Source organism: Pteropus alecto, unplaced genomic scaffold (genome assembly GCF_000325575.1).
Source record: "Pteropus alecto unplaced genomic scaffold, ASM32557v1 scaffold92, whole genome shotgun sequence".
Lineage (NCBI taxonomy): Eukaryota > Metazoa > Chordata > Mammalia > Chiroptera > Pteropodidae > Pteropus > Pteropus alecto.
The window spans coordinates 4,959,935-4,975,825 of NW_006432447.1; the positions used below are offsets into that span (position 1 = coordinate 4,959,935).

At 32.4% G+C, this 15,891-nt stretch overlaps 1 protein-coding gene across 3 annotated transcripts in view; it reads left to right on the plus strand.

Moving 5' to 3' along the window:
* The window catches only part of STAG1 (stromal antigen 1), a 333,229-nt gene that overhangs the window by 82,145 nt on the left and 235,193 nt on the right, over nt 1–15,891 (plus strand). The window lies entirely within an intron of this gene.

Here is a 15,891-nt window from a genome sequence, read left to right on the forward strand (position 1 = left end):
TAATTGGTGATGGTATTTGAATTTTGGAAAAGCTTTAATTTTTAAAAATTACAATGCCATTTTCCTATAAAGCACATGGAAACGTAAATTCCTATAATTTTGAAAGACAGCTCTGCCAATTTTCTATTTGTAAGCATTCTCTCTTAAATATTTAGTGCAAGGTGATTTGATATAGGCAACTTAATTTCCTTGAAGTTCATTGTTACATGTTAGCTATTTTAAAGGCTGGTGGAATTTTTAATGCCAATCAGAAACATTTGTAATCAACGAGTTGTATGATTTAAAATGGTATAAGAATATTTTTGAGAGCTTTGTATTTAAATAAATCTATTTAAATTAAAAATTTTCTTTTAAAATGATAGTGAATACATATCTAATACTTCTTAAATTTTTGATTAAGTTGGATTAAAAATAGATATGTGAGTAAATGTCTAGACTCTGCCACAGATCTACATATTAAGTCCCTGCCGTCTTTGAACTTTCATCATTTGTTCCCAACCTGCTCCGGTCTTGAGATATATAGTACTTTATATTCAGTTCTTTTCTCTTGATTACACTTTGTGTTTATAATTTCACACCTGTTTGTTAGATGATTTGGCATCTGAATTCTGATCCCTCATCAAAGCTGTGGTTTAGATATGTCCAACTGATGCTCCTAGGTTTTTTCTACGTTTTTCACATAGTGCACCTGCCCTAGTTGGGCAATAACACCAATGTATATTTTCTTGGCCAGGAGGCAGTATTCTTATCCAGAGAGGAATCAGGGTAGAACTTGTCATATTCTGACTTCCTTTTGTCATTCCAGCTTTTCACAGATTTCCAGAAATGAGAAATTTCAGTTAAATTAATAGATGAATTATATAATAGTTATGTACCTACGTAGTTAGAAATTGTAATGAGAAAAATATCCTATGCACAATAGCATTAAAAACAAACTTACTATTTGAATTAGCTATTTATGCACCACTTTATTAATGTTACAGCCTAGTGGCATGGTATATCTTTATTTTTACACACTGCTAATTGTCAAGCCACTTTTCTGGGTGCCAGGTATTAGACAATTCCTTAGGAATAGAAAGAGCAGACAGTTATCCTGAAAAGATTATACAGCCTCCTGAAGAGCTAGAAATGTGAATAAGTCACTAAAAATATGTGGCAAATTGCCGTCAACTTAAAACAGCTCTAAAAAGTTTATTAATTAAAAAAATACCAACATAGAGTGCAGTCATAAAAGTAGGAAATTGAATGAAATTTGTAACACTACAATTTACAAAATAATACATGCACACATAACTAACACAGGGTGGAATGAATGCTTATAAATGTGAGACCTAAATGCCTAGATTTCAAGAAGATTGGAGCTTGCCAGTTTGTTTCAGAAAGAGTGGGATATGGAGCAAGAATTAGTATGTGCACATCACAGAAGCAAAAGACAGTTGGTTTTATAAGAGAAATAAAAACCACTTTGTAATTAAGAGTATACTGATGGAAGAGGAGTAGTGCAGGATGAAGTTACTGGAGAGCATTAAGGTTCTAGGTGCCATTTCATGGTTTTGGAGTATATAAGAAAATTTATGGGAGTACTGAAAGTAAAAGAAAAATGTGACAGTACGGAGGTGATGTGGAGGCAGCATTTTGGGGAAGAAGTTGAATATGTTTATCATGGAATTGCATTTTCAAAGTTAATGTCTAAAATTTAGAGAGAGATTGGTCAATACAAAAAAATTCAAAGCTCTCTTCATGTGACAGTCTTATTTTGGCTTGTCATTTTCCTTTAGTCCAGTGACGTTCATCTGTTATGGGATTGTATGTGTGTATAAGATCATTTTGGTGTGCTTTTCCAAATTTAACTCCTTCATTTTTATAAACCCAAACCTTTGTCTCACCTCCTAATCACTGCTTAGCCTCCCACCTTCTCTCCTACACCAGCTTTAAGTCTCACTGCTAAGTGAGTCACAGTTACTGAGAATGCAATCCTTGACTGTTTTTGTTTTTCATCAAAGAAAAAGTTGCTAGCTTTGGTTAGTTTGTTAACTCTGGGAGTTTTCCTTATGTTAGATTTTGAATAATATGCTGTTTTACATGTACACACGCACAGTTATTTCAACAAATGTTTGTTAGGTTTCAGGCATTAAGAATATAGTACTGAAAAAAAGGACCAAAAATACTTGCCCTTGCATTGCTGAAGTTGCTTCTTCCTGTAGCTTAATACCTATTAAAGAGTTACAATCATTCTTCCAGTTACTCCTCTCAACAACCATGTGAAATATGGTTCTTGTTTTATTATTTCTGTTTGAGAGATGAGAATACTGAGGCAATACAAAGTTAGAAAACATCTATTCTAAGAGCCTGTACATTCTGGCTTTAGAGCCCAAACTCTTAAACCACTCTGCCATATTTCCTTTTGATTTTAAGGTTGTTACCCAGAAATGCTAAGAAGGATAGCTTTCTATAATATGTTATTAGAAGAGAAAAAGTATAACGAGTAACTTTGTGTTATCAATGAACTTTTTATATCTGTCCCGTTAAGCATATAATTTGATTTTGACATAAATTATCTTTTTGTCTATTTAATATTTGAGATTTTCTAGATTAATGTTTTCAGTAGTTTACTACTTCCTATTTCTTGTGTCTTAATGTTGCCTATTTTTTATTTGGGCCATCTTGTAAAGTGAATTGCTTTGTAACTTGGAGGAGCTAATTCTGCTTTAGCATTCTTTTTAGTCACTAAAAGTAGAAAATCTTTCTCATCTATATGCTAAATTTTACTGGAAAGAGACGTTTGGAACTTTGTTTTTTTGACAGAATGCTACTTGTGTTGGACAGTTTTTTTTCTTTAACCTTAATTGGATGTCATAAACACAGGTAGCAGAGTTATAAGTCTAGTAAAATTAGTAAATGTAGTTACAGAGTAATACTTAATCGAAATCACTGAAGATAATATTAGAAATAATGTAATTGTCATTTTAATATTTGCTTTGCTTAGCAAATCATATGGCACCCCCACCTACATGTTTGTGTACATTCACTGCTAATAGATTCTTTAAGATAACTCACATAAAATTTAGAAATGACAAAAAGAAGAGCCTGAATTAATGAGATTGTGTTATATAAGTCTACCTAGAGAACGAGTTCTTCTGATTAAAGAATAAGACCTACTTGACAGATGAAACTGCATATAATGGAAATAAACTATGTTTCAGATATTGCTCTTTAACCCTTGTTCTTGATTCAGTTAATAAGAATTTATAAAACAGGGTGTTATCTTAGGAAATGAACAGACTAACAGTTACATTGTGCATTTTATTTTTCTTCCTTTCATCATTTATGGCAGAGTGCATTGTAACAGATGGGGGTACTGCATGTTTAAGCAGACTGCGCCTTTGTGTCTGTGTGTACATATGCACTCTTGCACATTCATGCTTAAATCCACATGAGATCATAAAATCGTCCAGAGAAAAAGAAAAGATGTAAGGACATAAATTATCTGCTGAAAACCTTGACCTGCTAATAAATTATTTATTTTATCTTTTTAAAAGACTTGATTTTTAAGACCAGTTTTAGGATCACAGCAAAATTAAACAGAAGATTCGGAGACTTTTCATATACCCCTTTCCCCCCACATACATAAAGCCTTCCCTAACTAGGAACATCTCACGCCAGAATGCTACATCTGGTCAGTTGATGAGCCTACATTGACACATAGTAATCACCCTAATGTTCATAGTTTATATTAGGGTTCACTGTTGGTGTTGTACATTGTGTAGGTTTGGACAAATGTATAATGACATATTCATCATTGTAGTGTCATCTAGAGTATTTTCACTGCCTTAAAATCCTCTGCACTCAACCTGTTCATCCCTTCCCATCCTCCAGCCCTTAATCTTTGTACTATCTTCACAGTTTTGCCTTTTCCAGAATGTAAGTAGTTGGAATCATACAGTATGTAGCCTTTTCAGATTGGTTTCTTTCATTGGTGGTAGGTATTTAAGGTTCCTCCATGTCTTTTCATGTCTTGACAGCTCATTTCCTTTTAGTGCTGAATAATCAACTGTCCAGATACACCATAGTTTATTTATCCATTCACCTACTGAGGGACATCTCAGTTGCTTCCACGTTTTGGCAGTTATGAATAAAGCTGCTATAAACATTCCTATGAAGGATTTTTGTGTGGACATAAATTTTCAGCTCCTTTGAGTAAATACTAACGAGCACGATTGCTGGATCACATGCTAAGAGTACGTTTAATTTTGAAAGAACCTGCCTGTCTTACAAAGTTGCTGTGCCATTTTTCATTCCTGTCAGCAATATAAGAGAGTTTCTATTGTTCCATATCCTTGCCCGACTTTGATTTTGTCAGTGTTCTGGATTTTTCACCATTCTAGTATACGTATAGAAGTATTGTTTTTTAAATTTGCAGTAATGACATATGATGTTGAGTGTCTTTTTATATGCTTATGTGCCATCTGTGTATCTTCTTTGGTGAGGTGTTGATTCAGGTCTTTTGCCCATATTTTAAGAAGGTTTTTTTCTTACAGTTGAGTTTTAAAAGTTCTTCATGTATTTTGGATAACACTTCAAATATTGGAAAGACTTGTTTTTGTAAATATTATTTCCCAATCTGTGACATGTCATCTAATTTTCTTGACAGTGTCTTTTGATGAGCAGAGTTTTTAATTCTAATGATGTCCAGTTTATCAATTATTTTTTTGATAGCTTCTATCTTTGGTGTTGTATCTAAAAAGTCAGCGTTGTACTCCCAAGGTCATCTAGATTTTCTTCTGTTATTATCTTCTCAGAGTTTTATACTTTCAAGTTTACATTTAGATCTTTGATTCATTTTGAGTTCATTTTGTGAAGAGTGTAAGATCTGTATCTAGATTAGTTTTTTTCTCCCACCCCGCACATGGATGTCCAGTTTCAGCACCGTATGCTGAAGAATATTTCTTTTGCTGTTGTATCACCTTTTCTCCTTTGTCAAAGATCAGTTGAATGTATTTGTGTGGGTCTGTTTTTTGGACTATTTTGTTCCCTTGATCTCTTTGGTCTTTTACCAATATCACATTGTCTTAAGTAAGTGTTATAATAAGTGTAGAAATCGAGTCATGCCAGTCTTCCAACTTTGTACTTCTCCTTTAATATTGTGTTCATTAGAGATATTGGTCTGTTGTTTTTTTGGAATTAGGGTAATACTGTCTTCATAGTGCGAGTTAAGAAGTATTACCTCTACTTCTGTCTTCTAGAAGACATTGTAGAGAATTGGTATACCTTCTTTCTTAAATATTTGGTAGAATTCACTAGTAAACCCATTGGGATCTGGTGCTTTTTGTCTTGAAAGGTTAATTATTGAGTCAATTTCTTAAGTAGATATAGACCTAGTCAGATTGTTTATTGTCGTGTGAGTTTGGTTAGGTTGTGTCTTCTAAGGAATTGGTACATTTCATCTAGGTCATGAAATTTGTGGGCATAGACATAGTATTTTTTTATTTTTAATGTCATGGGATTCTGTACTGATATTCCTTCTTTAATTTTAGATAATGGTGTTTTGTGTCTTCTCTCTTTCTTATTTAGCATGGCTAGAAGTTTATTGATTTTATTGAACTTTTCAAAGAACTACCTTTTGGTTTCAGCCATTTTCTTTGTCGAATTACTGTTTTCAACTTATTTAATTTCTGCTCATTTTTATTATTTTTTTTCTGCTTAGTTTTGATTTAATTTGCTTTTTTTTTTTAAGATGGAAGCTTAGATGATTGTTTGGATTTATTTTTCATGTATGCATTGAATGCTATAAATTACTCTTTAAGCACTGCTTTTGCTACATCCTATAAATTTTGCTAAGTTGTATTTTCATATTCATTTAGTTTGAAATATTTAAAAATTTCTGTTGAGATTTTTTCTTTGATTCATGTGTTATTTAGAAATGTGTTAGAAAGGTGCTGTTTACTCTCCAAGTGTTTTTGAGATTTTTCAATTTTCTGTTAATGATTTTCTGTTTAAATTCCATTGTAGTCTGAGAGTATACATTGTATGATTTCTATTTTTCAAATAGAAAAGTGTATTTCATGGCCCACAATATGGTCAGTCTTGATGACTGTTCCATGTGAGCTTGAAAAGAATGTGAATTCTGCTCTTGTTGGATGATGGAGTCTATGGAGGTCAATTATAGTCAGTTGATGGTTGGTGTTTCGAGTTTACCTATGTTCTTACTTGTTTTCTGCCTTCTATTTACCTGTTTTGTTGCCATTTTTTATCTCTCAGAAATTTGACAAAAGAAGGAGAACAACCTTTTTTATGTGTGTTTTGTTTTGATTGTGAGGATTGGAGAAGATGGAAGAATGAGGAACCCTGAGAAGTAATCAGGCCAGCTTAGAAGACAGTATTGGTGATCATGAATAATATAATGTACCTTAGATATTAGAGAAACTTTCAGGGCACTGGGGGAAGTGGGGAGACAGAGAGGCAGAGGCACATAAGTTCTTTTAGGTAAAGTACATTTAAAATAAAGATAATTCAGAACGAGTAGGAAATTTTTATTCTTGGAGGTGAAAACTAGGACAATACCTAGCATGGAGGCTATGTCAGTAGATAATGAATGTTGAAAGTTCTCAATAAAGAAGAAAAAAGCAAAAGCAAATGAATACAGAGTAATGCCAGTTTAAGGAAGGTGACCTATAAAAATGGAATAGATGAGTGTGTGACCAAGGATGAATTATAAGATTGCTAGCACTATATGAATGATGTTAGGATGGCTTATGAGAAATATACTAAGTAAAAACAAGACTTTTAAAGCTATGATTAGAACAAAAATAAAGGTTAAGAGGTGATATAATGCTAAGTGAAAGGCGGAACTAATGATTTATTTATATCTTTTCCACTAAGGGAAATATTTTTAAAGCCTTAGAGAGTACATAAAGCAAAATGTACATAATAACAGTGCACCACGTTATTTTACTTAAGCAAAATATCCATGAATTGAGATTTTCAAAGTCTTGCAAATGTTCTGAAACTATCATTAGACATATTGGTACATGTTCGATTCAAAGCAAGAGGATTAGAACTAGAGCAGGAAGGGTGAACTGATGGTTCTACCTTTTAAAGTTGTGCTGGTATAAAACAAAAACTGTACTAGTTTAAGTTTAACTATAAAAATTTTACATTTAATACTACATATCTAGTAAAAGAAGTATAAATTGGTACAGTATTTTTAGAGAGAAATTTGGCAGTAAAAATTTGTATGAATATTTTATAAATGTTCATTATAAAATGAATCATTTCCTTATTTTTGAGTTTTGAGAGTTCTTTATACATTCTTCTGCGTTCTCTATGTGATTGGCAAGTATTTTATCCCAGTCTGTGACTTGTCTTTTTATTATTTTTGTAGTGTCTTTTAGAGGAAAAAAAAGGCATCTGTCCTGCAAATATGTATAATTGAAGAATCTTATCTGACAGCATTGTTTATAGTATTGAAAAATTAGAGACAGGCTAGATTTTCACTAATATGTTTTAAATACATGTATGACACATAGATATTAAGGAATAATAATTAAAGCAAATGCAATGGAATGTCCACAATGCTTTTCTGAGTGAAAAATACAAATTGCATATAAATATGTAAAATATTCCATTTTTGTGTTTTTTATATGAACTTGTGTAGAGGAATCAGATATTGAGTCTTCTGACTTTGTTCTTTTCAAAATATTTTGGTTATTGTAGTTCCTTTTCATTTCTATATTTATTCGAGAATTATCTTAGTAATTTCTGCCAAAGATCTTGGTTAGATTTAAAAGAAAAGTTTTAATTTGCATTCACCATTTGCCCTTAAATTCTATTACACTGTTTCTGTAGTCAACCCTCTTTTCTCCCAACCTCTAACAACCAGTGATCTGTTCCTTGTCTCACTAATTTTCCAGAATGTCTCATAAATGGAATTATCAGTATGTATGTAATCTATACACTTGAGATTCATTAATATTGTGGCATGTACCAATTTTCCATTCCTTTTAATTGTTGAATCGTATTCCACTATATGGGTGTACCATAGCATATTTATCCAGTAGTTCACTTAAAGGTATTTTTGGGTGATAAAGTTTTTGATGATTATGAATAAAATGGCTTAAACATTGAAGTATATGTTTTCGTGTGAACATAAGCTTTCTTTTCACTTGGATAGGAAAAGTGTCATTGCTTGGTCATATGATTAATGTGAGTTTAACTTTTTAAGGAACTGCCAAACATTTTCAAAAAAGATTATTGCTATTCTGCATTCTCTTCAGCCATGTATGGGATTTTTAGTTGTTGTGACTCCTCCCCAGCACTTGAAATGGTCTTTTAATTTTAGTCATTTTAATATGTAGGTAGTAGTATCTTATTATGTTTTTAATTTCTATTTCCTTAATGGTAAAGAGCAGCATCCATTGGAACATTTGTTACCCATTCATCATGTTGGGTGAAGTAGCTGTTCAAATTTTTCACCTATTTAAAAAAAATGAGTTGTTTTTTTATTTTTGAGTTTTGAGAGTTCTTTATACATTCTTCTGAGTTCTCTATGTGATTTGCGAGTATTTTATCTCAGTCTATGACTTGTCTTTTCATTCTTTTTGTAGTGTCTTTTGCAGGAAAAAAAAAGGATGCAGTTCAATTAATCTTGTCTTTTTTTTTTTTTTTTTAGTAATAGATGAAGCTTTTGGTATCATGTATAAGAACTCTTTGCTTAACCCAAGATGACAAAGATTTTCTCACACTTGTTATTTTCCCTTTTCATGATTATAGCCATCCTAATGATTGGGATACATGGCAAATGGTATTACTTTTTTTTTGTTTTCAGTTTGCATTTCTCTAATGACTAATGATGTTGAACATCTTTTTATGTGCTTGTTGGTCAGTTATTTATCTTCTTTGGAGAAGTATCTACTTAAGTCCTTTGACCTTTTTTTTTTTTTTTTGTCTTGTTTTGTGGAGCTGTAAGAATATATATGCTGGATTGGATATTAGATTCTTACCAGATATATGATATTTTCTCCCCTTCCTTATTGTCTTTTCTTTCTGTAGATACTGTCCTTTGATACACAGGTGTTTTTTTTTGTTGTTTTTTTTTTTGATGAAGTCCAATGTATCTATGCTTTTGGTGTCATATCCAGGAAATTAATTTTGATGAAGTCCAATGTATCTATTTCCTGGATATGACACCAAAAGTATCTATGCTTTTGGTGTCATATCCAGGAAATTATTGCCAAATCCATTTAATGAAGATTTTGTCCTATTTTTCCTAAGAGTTTTGTAGTTTTAGCTCTTACATTTAGGTGTTTTATCCATTTTGAGTTAATTTTTGTATATGGTGAAAGGTCAGGGTCCAACTTCATTATTTTGCATGTGAATATTCATTTTTCCCAGCACCATTTGTTGAAAATACTGCCCTTTCACTAGTATGTGGTTTAGGCACACCCTTGTCAAAATTCATTTGACCATATATGTGAGAGTTTATCTTTAGGCTTTTTCTATTTCATTGGTCTATATGTTTGTCTTCATGCCAGTACCACACTCTTCTGATTACTCTTGCATTGTGGTAAATTTAGAATCAGGAAGTGTGAGAACTCAGCTTAGGTCTCTTTTTGCAATATTGTTTTGACTTTTAAGGGCTCCTTCTTTGAGATTCCATAAGAATTTTAGATGGAATTTTTTATTTTTGCAAAGAAATAATTAGGATTTGATAGTGATTGTGTTGAATCTGTAGATTGTTTTGGATAGCACTGACATCTTAATAATTAGTCTTCCAATCTAATGAACATAGGCTGTCTTTCCATGTATTGATTGATGTCTTTTATTTCTTTCAGCAATGTTTTGTAGTTTTTATTATAAAAGTTTTTTGCCTCGATTGGGTTGACTTTTAATAATTTAATTTTTCTGATGCTATTGTAAATAGAATTTTCCCTTCATTTCCTTTTCGGTTTGTTCATTATTAATGTACAAACAAAACAGATTTTTGTGTGTTGATTTTGTATCTTGTAACATTGATGAATTCTAATAAACACAATTGATTTTTATATGTTATCTTGTACCCTGCAACATTTCTTTACTAGTATTTTGTTGTTGATTCTTTGAAATTTTCTGTATATAAGGTATGTCATCTGTGAATAGAGATAGTTTTACTTTTCCTATTTGGATGTGATTTATGTCTCTTTCTTAACTGAGTGCTCTGGGTAGAACATAACAATACAGTGTTGAAAGCTGTGGTGATAATGGACATTATTGTCTTTTTCCTGATTTTAGGGGGAAAGATTTATTTTAGTCTTTCATCATTGAGTATAAAGTTAACCTATGTGCTTTTCTAAATGCCCTTTAGCATATTAAGAAAGTGCCCTTCTATTGTTAGTTTTTTTGAATGTTTTTGTCATGAAAGAGTATTTTGGCTCTTTGGAGTCCCTTGAAATTTTGTGAAATGCTTTTTGTCATAATTTGAGATGATCATGTGATTCTTTTTTTCTTTTCTTCTATTAATGTGTTACATTTATTTTCTAATGTTGAACCACTCTTGCATTTCTGAGGTAAATCTGACTTGCCCACAGTATGTTATATTTAATATGTAGTTAGATTCTGTTTGCTAGTATTTTTTGGAGAATTTTTGTATCTATAATTATACGGCAGATTGGTCTGTAGTTTTCTTGCGGTGTCTTTGTCTGGCTTTCATACAAAAGAATCACTGGCCTCATAGTTAGGACATCTTTCCTTCCTTTTATATTTTTTGGAACAATTTGAGAAGGCTTGGTGTTATTTCTTTAAATGTCCGTAGAAATCACCAGGGAAGCCATTTGGTTCCAGACTTTATTGTTGGGAGATTTTGGATAACTGATTCAGTCTCTTTATGTGTTGTATGTCTGTTCAGTTTTTCTGTTTTTCCTTGAGCCAGCTATGGCAATTTGTGCATGTCTAAAAATTAGTCTATTTAATGTAGGTTGTTTAATTTATTGACACACAATTGTCCTTCCTATTTTCTTACAGTCTTTTTATTTCTATAAGGTCGATAGTAATATTCCTGCCTACATTTATGATTAAAGTTATTTTCATCTTCTCTCTTTTTTACTTAGACTATCTAAAAACTTTTCAGATTTGTTGACTTTTTAATCAAAGAACCAATTTCAGTTTTCAATTCTCTCTTGTTTTTTAAATCTCTACTTTGATCATTTCCATTCTAATTTCTGTGATTTCTTTTTGCCACTTTTAGGCTTAGTTTGCTCTTCTTTTTCTCGTTCCTTACGGTGTAGAGTTATGTTATTGAATTAAGATCTTTCTATTTTTAAAAACTGTAGATGTTTATAGCTCTTTTTTTCCTCTGAACATTGCTTTGCTACATCTTATATATTTTAGTATATATGTAGTGTTTTCATTTCTCTCAAAGTACTAATTTCTCTTATGATTTCTTCTCTGACTCATTAGTAATTTCCGAGCGTGTTATGTAATTTCCACATATTTGAATTTTCCAGTTTTTCTCCCGTTATTGATTTCTGTGCTGAAAGAAGATGCTTTCTATGATTTCAGTCTTTTAAAATTTATTAAGACTTATTTGTGGACTAATCAGCTATTTTGGGGAATGTTGTATGTGTACTTGAGAAGAATGGGTATCCTATTGTTGAGTGTTCTGAACGTATCTGTTAGGTCTAGGTGGTTTATGGTTTTGTTAGACTCCTATTTTTCCTTATTGATGTTCTGTCTCTATCTTCTGTGTTTTATCGAAAGTGTGTATTCAAGTCACCAACTATTATCGTAGCACGGTCTGTTTCTCTTTTCATTCTGTCAGTGTTTGTTTCATACATTTTGGGAATCTGCTTGCTATTTGACATATATGATTCTTAAAACATCCTGATGAATTGACCATTCTAAACCAATGTATTATATTCTGCTTTGTCTCTCGTAAGTTTTGACTTAAAATTTATTTTCTTCTGACACTAGCATTAGTATAGCTTTCTTTAGCTTACTATTTGCATAGAATATCTTTTTGCATGTTCTTATTTTCAACCTATGTGTATTTAAATCTAAAGTGAATCTCTTGTAGACAGCATATAATTGGATCAATTTTTAAAAATCCATTTTGCCAGCCTGTTTCTTAACTGATGAACTTAATACATTTAAGGTGATTACTGATATGAAAGGACTTTTGCCATTTAACTATTTGTCTTCTATATATCTGATATCTTCTTCGTTGCTCAATTTCTCCAATACTGTCTTCTTTTGTGTTTGAGCTTTTTTAGTGTATCATTTTCACTTTCTATGTAGAGCAGTTTGTCAGTATTCTTGGGGAATTGGATCCAGGACCTCCTGTGGATTCCCACCTGTGGTTTGGAAATACAATTTTTGTTCTACATTTGGTTGAATGCAAGCAGGCAAAACCTGCACATATGAAGGGTCGACTAGATTAGATTTTAACATTATTTTCTTAGTAATTATCCTGGTGATCATAATTAATATCCTATATTTATACTAATCTTATTTGAATTGATAGTAACGGTTAATTTATGAAATTCTCCTATCTCCATCCCTCCCCCTTATGTTATAGTTAAAAATTACATCTTTATATGTTGTGTGTTTATTAACTTAGGTATATAATTATTGTTCTATGTATTTGCCTTTTAAATTGTATAGGAAACAAGAATACAATACCACAAACATATAGAAAACCAAAAATACAATAAAATTGGCTTCTAGTTACTTTACCACTGTTCTTTATTTTTCATATGGCTTCAAATTACTGTCTGTTGTACTTTCATTTCTAGGTGAAGGACTGTTTTTACCATTTTACTGTTGGGTAGGGTAGGTCTAGCAATAGTCTTCCTTAATTTTTGTTTTTTCTAGGACTGTCTTAATTTTTCTGCTATTTTTGAGGGATAATTTGCTGGATATAGAATTCTTGCTTGACAGTTTTCTTTCAGCATTTTAAATATGTTATCCTACTGCCTTCTGGCTTCATGGTTTTGTGGGAAATTTACTGTTATTCTTACTGGGGATTATTTGAATGTGACAGTCATTTTTTGCTGTTCTTTCAAGATTCTCTCATTTTCTTTGGCTCTTATAGTTCGATTATAGTTTGTGTCTGCATGAATCTCTTTTGAGTTTATCCTCATTGTAGTTTGTTGACTTTGATTGTGTAGATGTCTGTATTTTATAAAAATTGGGACATTTTCTGCTATTGTAGGTATTCTTTCTACTTCTTTTTATCTTCCTCGGGAAGTCTCTCTCTCTTCTTCTGAAAGCCTAAATCCTATGTCTGGCCTACTCAGAGATGATTTCTGTCAACTTCTTTTTTTCCTGTTAATGGGCCATACTTTCCTGTTTCTTTTTATGCCTTGTGATTTTTTCGTTATTTTTGTTTAAAAAAAAAAAAGACAGTTTGAATATTATAATGTAACTTTGAACACTGATTCTTCCTTCCTCCCCAAGGTTTACTGTTATTACCTCTTGAGGACTGCAGTCATCTGTTGAGTGACTTTTCCTAACTTTTTGCAAAGATTGTAATCCTTATCATGTGTGGTAACTGAGATTTTCTTATGCTCATAGTTAGCAGCAATCTTATAAAGTTCCTGAGCCAATGGGAGTCAAAAGGAAAAAAATGTTATCTTTTGGTGTTTGCACGTTATTAGTTAGCTGAAGTATTTCTTCAAAGGTTAGTTAGGCTGCCTATAGCTCTGCCTTAGTCTTTACCTTGTGATTACACAGAGCCCAAAGATCAGCTAGAGGTGCAAGCCTGTGTTCCTCTCAGTACTTCTTTAAGTCTGTATCCAGTTGTAGGCTTGCATGTAGCACTCTGGATTTTCTGGGTTTTGTGCTAGCATTTTAAAGCCCCTAGTCCCCACAGTAGTTTCCTCCTGGGCCTCTTTATTTCGAGGCTTTTCATATTGTTTGTTGTTTATTCCATCTGCTTTCTCATGCCCCAAGCAACTACTTGTAGTGTATGTCTTTAAATGCTTTTGAAAGATAACACCTGAGAAGTCCTTCAAAACACACAGCCACAATTTTTGAGAACAGAGTCCATGTTTTTCTCTTTGGCACCAGCAAGTTGTACCTGGAACTTGGTCTGCTGTCCCTATGGACACTATTGAGCTAGGGAAGGGGAGATGGTAGACAGGTAATCAAAATGTCCACAGTGACTTTTTCTTAGAACACGTAATCTCTTGGTGTTTGCATATTATTAGTTAGCTTAAATATTTTAGAAAATTCAATAGATCCATTCTTTGTTAAGCACTCCTATCTTTGTTGTGTTTTTATTAGATTCTAGATGTCTATAAAAAGTTGATTTTGTCTCTTTTTTTGCCAACCTAAAAGTTGCTTCACTGAAGGGCTTATTCTGGGAGCTTCTTCTGTATTTTCCATGACATATCACCCCTTCCATTTTTGAAAGATTGTTATCATTGGTTATGTAATTCAGGGTTCATTTTTTCCCCCTCAGCACTTTAAGAATGCTGTTCTGTGTCTTTTATCTTAACATGGTTTCAAACAAAAAATTCGATTTAATTTTTATCTTTGTTTTTCTGTATGTGAGGAATTTTATTTCTTGAGCTTCCTTTTGAATTTTTTCTTTAACTTTGGTTTTTAGCAATATGTATGTCTTAGAATATTCTGCCTGGGAATCTTCTCATCTTCCACCTGTGTTTTAATGTCTTAAATTGTTTTTGGAAAATTCTGTTATCTCATTAAATATTTTTCTGCTCTGTACTTTTTCTCTTTGGAATTCCAATTGTACATGTTATTCTATTTGCTATTTTTTCATGGCCTGTCATGGATGCTCTGTTTTGTCCCACTTCCCCCTGCTACTTTTCTTTTTAGAATAGACTATTTTTTGAAGAACTTTTAGTTTCACAGCAGAATTAAGCAGAAGGTAGAGAGATCCTCTTTACCCTCTCTTACCACATACGTACAGCCTCCTCTACTATCAGCATCTCGTACCATAGTAGTACATCTGTTAAAAAGCAATGAACTTATATTGCCATGTCATTATCACCCAAAGACCATAGTTTTCATTAGGGTTTACTCTTGATGTTGTGCATTTCATGGCTTTTAACAAATATATGATATATGTCTATACCTACCATTGTATCATACAGAATAGTTTCACTGCCCCTCAGATCCTCTGTGCCAGCTTATCCATCCCTTCTGCCCCCTGAATGCTGTCAGCCACTAATTCTTTTGCTGTTTTCATAGTTTTGCCTTTCTCAGAATGCTGTGTAGTTGGAATCATGCTGTATGTAGCAGTTTCAGATTTGCTTCTTTTACTTAGTAGTAATACGCATTTGAGCTTCCTCCATGTGTTTTCATGGCTTGCTACCTTACTTCTTTTTAGTGCCAAATAACATTCTATTGTCTGTGTGTGCCATGGTTTATTTATCCATTTATCACCTGAAGGACACTTTGGTCACTTCCATGATTTACCGCCTGAAGGACACCTTGGTTGCTTCCATGATTTAGCAATTTTGAATAAAGCTGCTTAAATTTGTGCATGCTTTTGTGTGGACATAAGTTTTCAGTTCATTTGGGTAAATATCAAGGAGTGTGATTGATTGTGGTGTATATAGTTAGGCATATTAGTTTTATTTTAAAATAATTTTTCAAAGGACTAAAATAGACATTTTTCCCCAAGAAGACATGCAGATAATAACCAATGGATACATGCAGATAATAACCAACGGATACATAAAAATGTATCGACATCACTAATCATCAGAGAAATGCAAATCAAAACCACATTGAGATATCACCTCACACCTGTTAGGATAGCCATTATCAAAAAAAGTGAGATAAGTGCTTGTGAGGATGTGGAGAAAAGGAAACCCTTGTTTTGTATATTGTTGGTAGGAGTGTAAACTGGTACAGTCTCTATGGAAATTAAATAATTAAAAGTAAAACTAC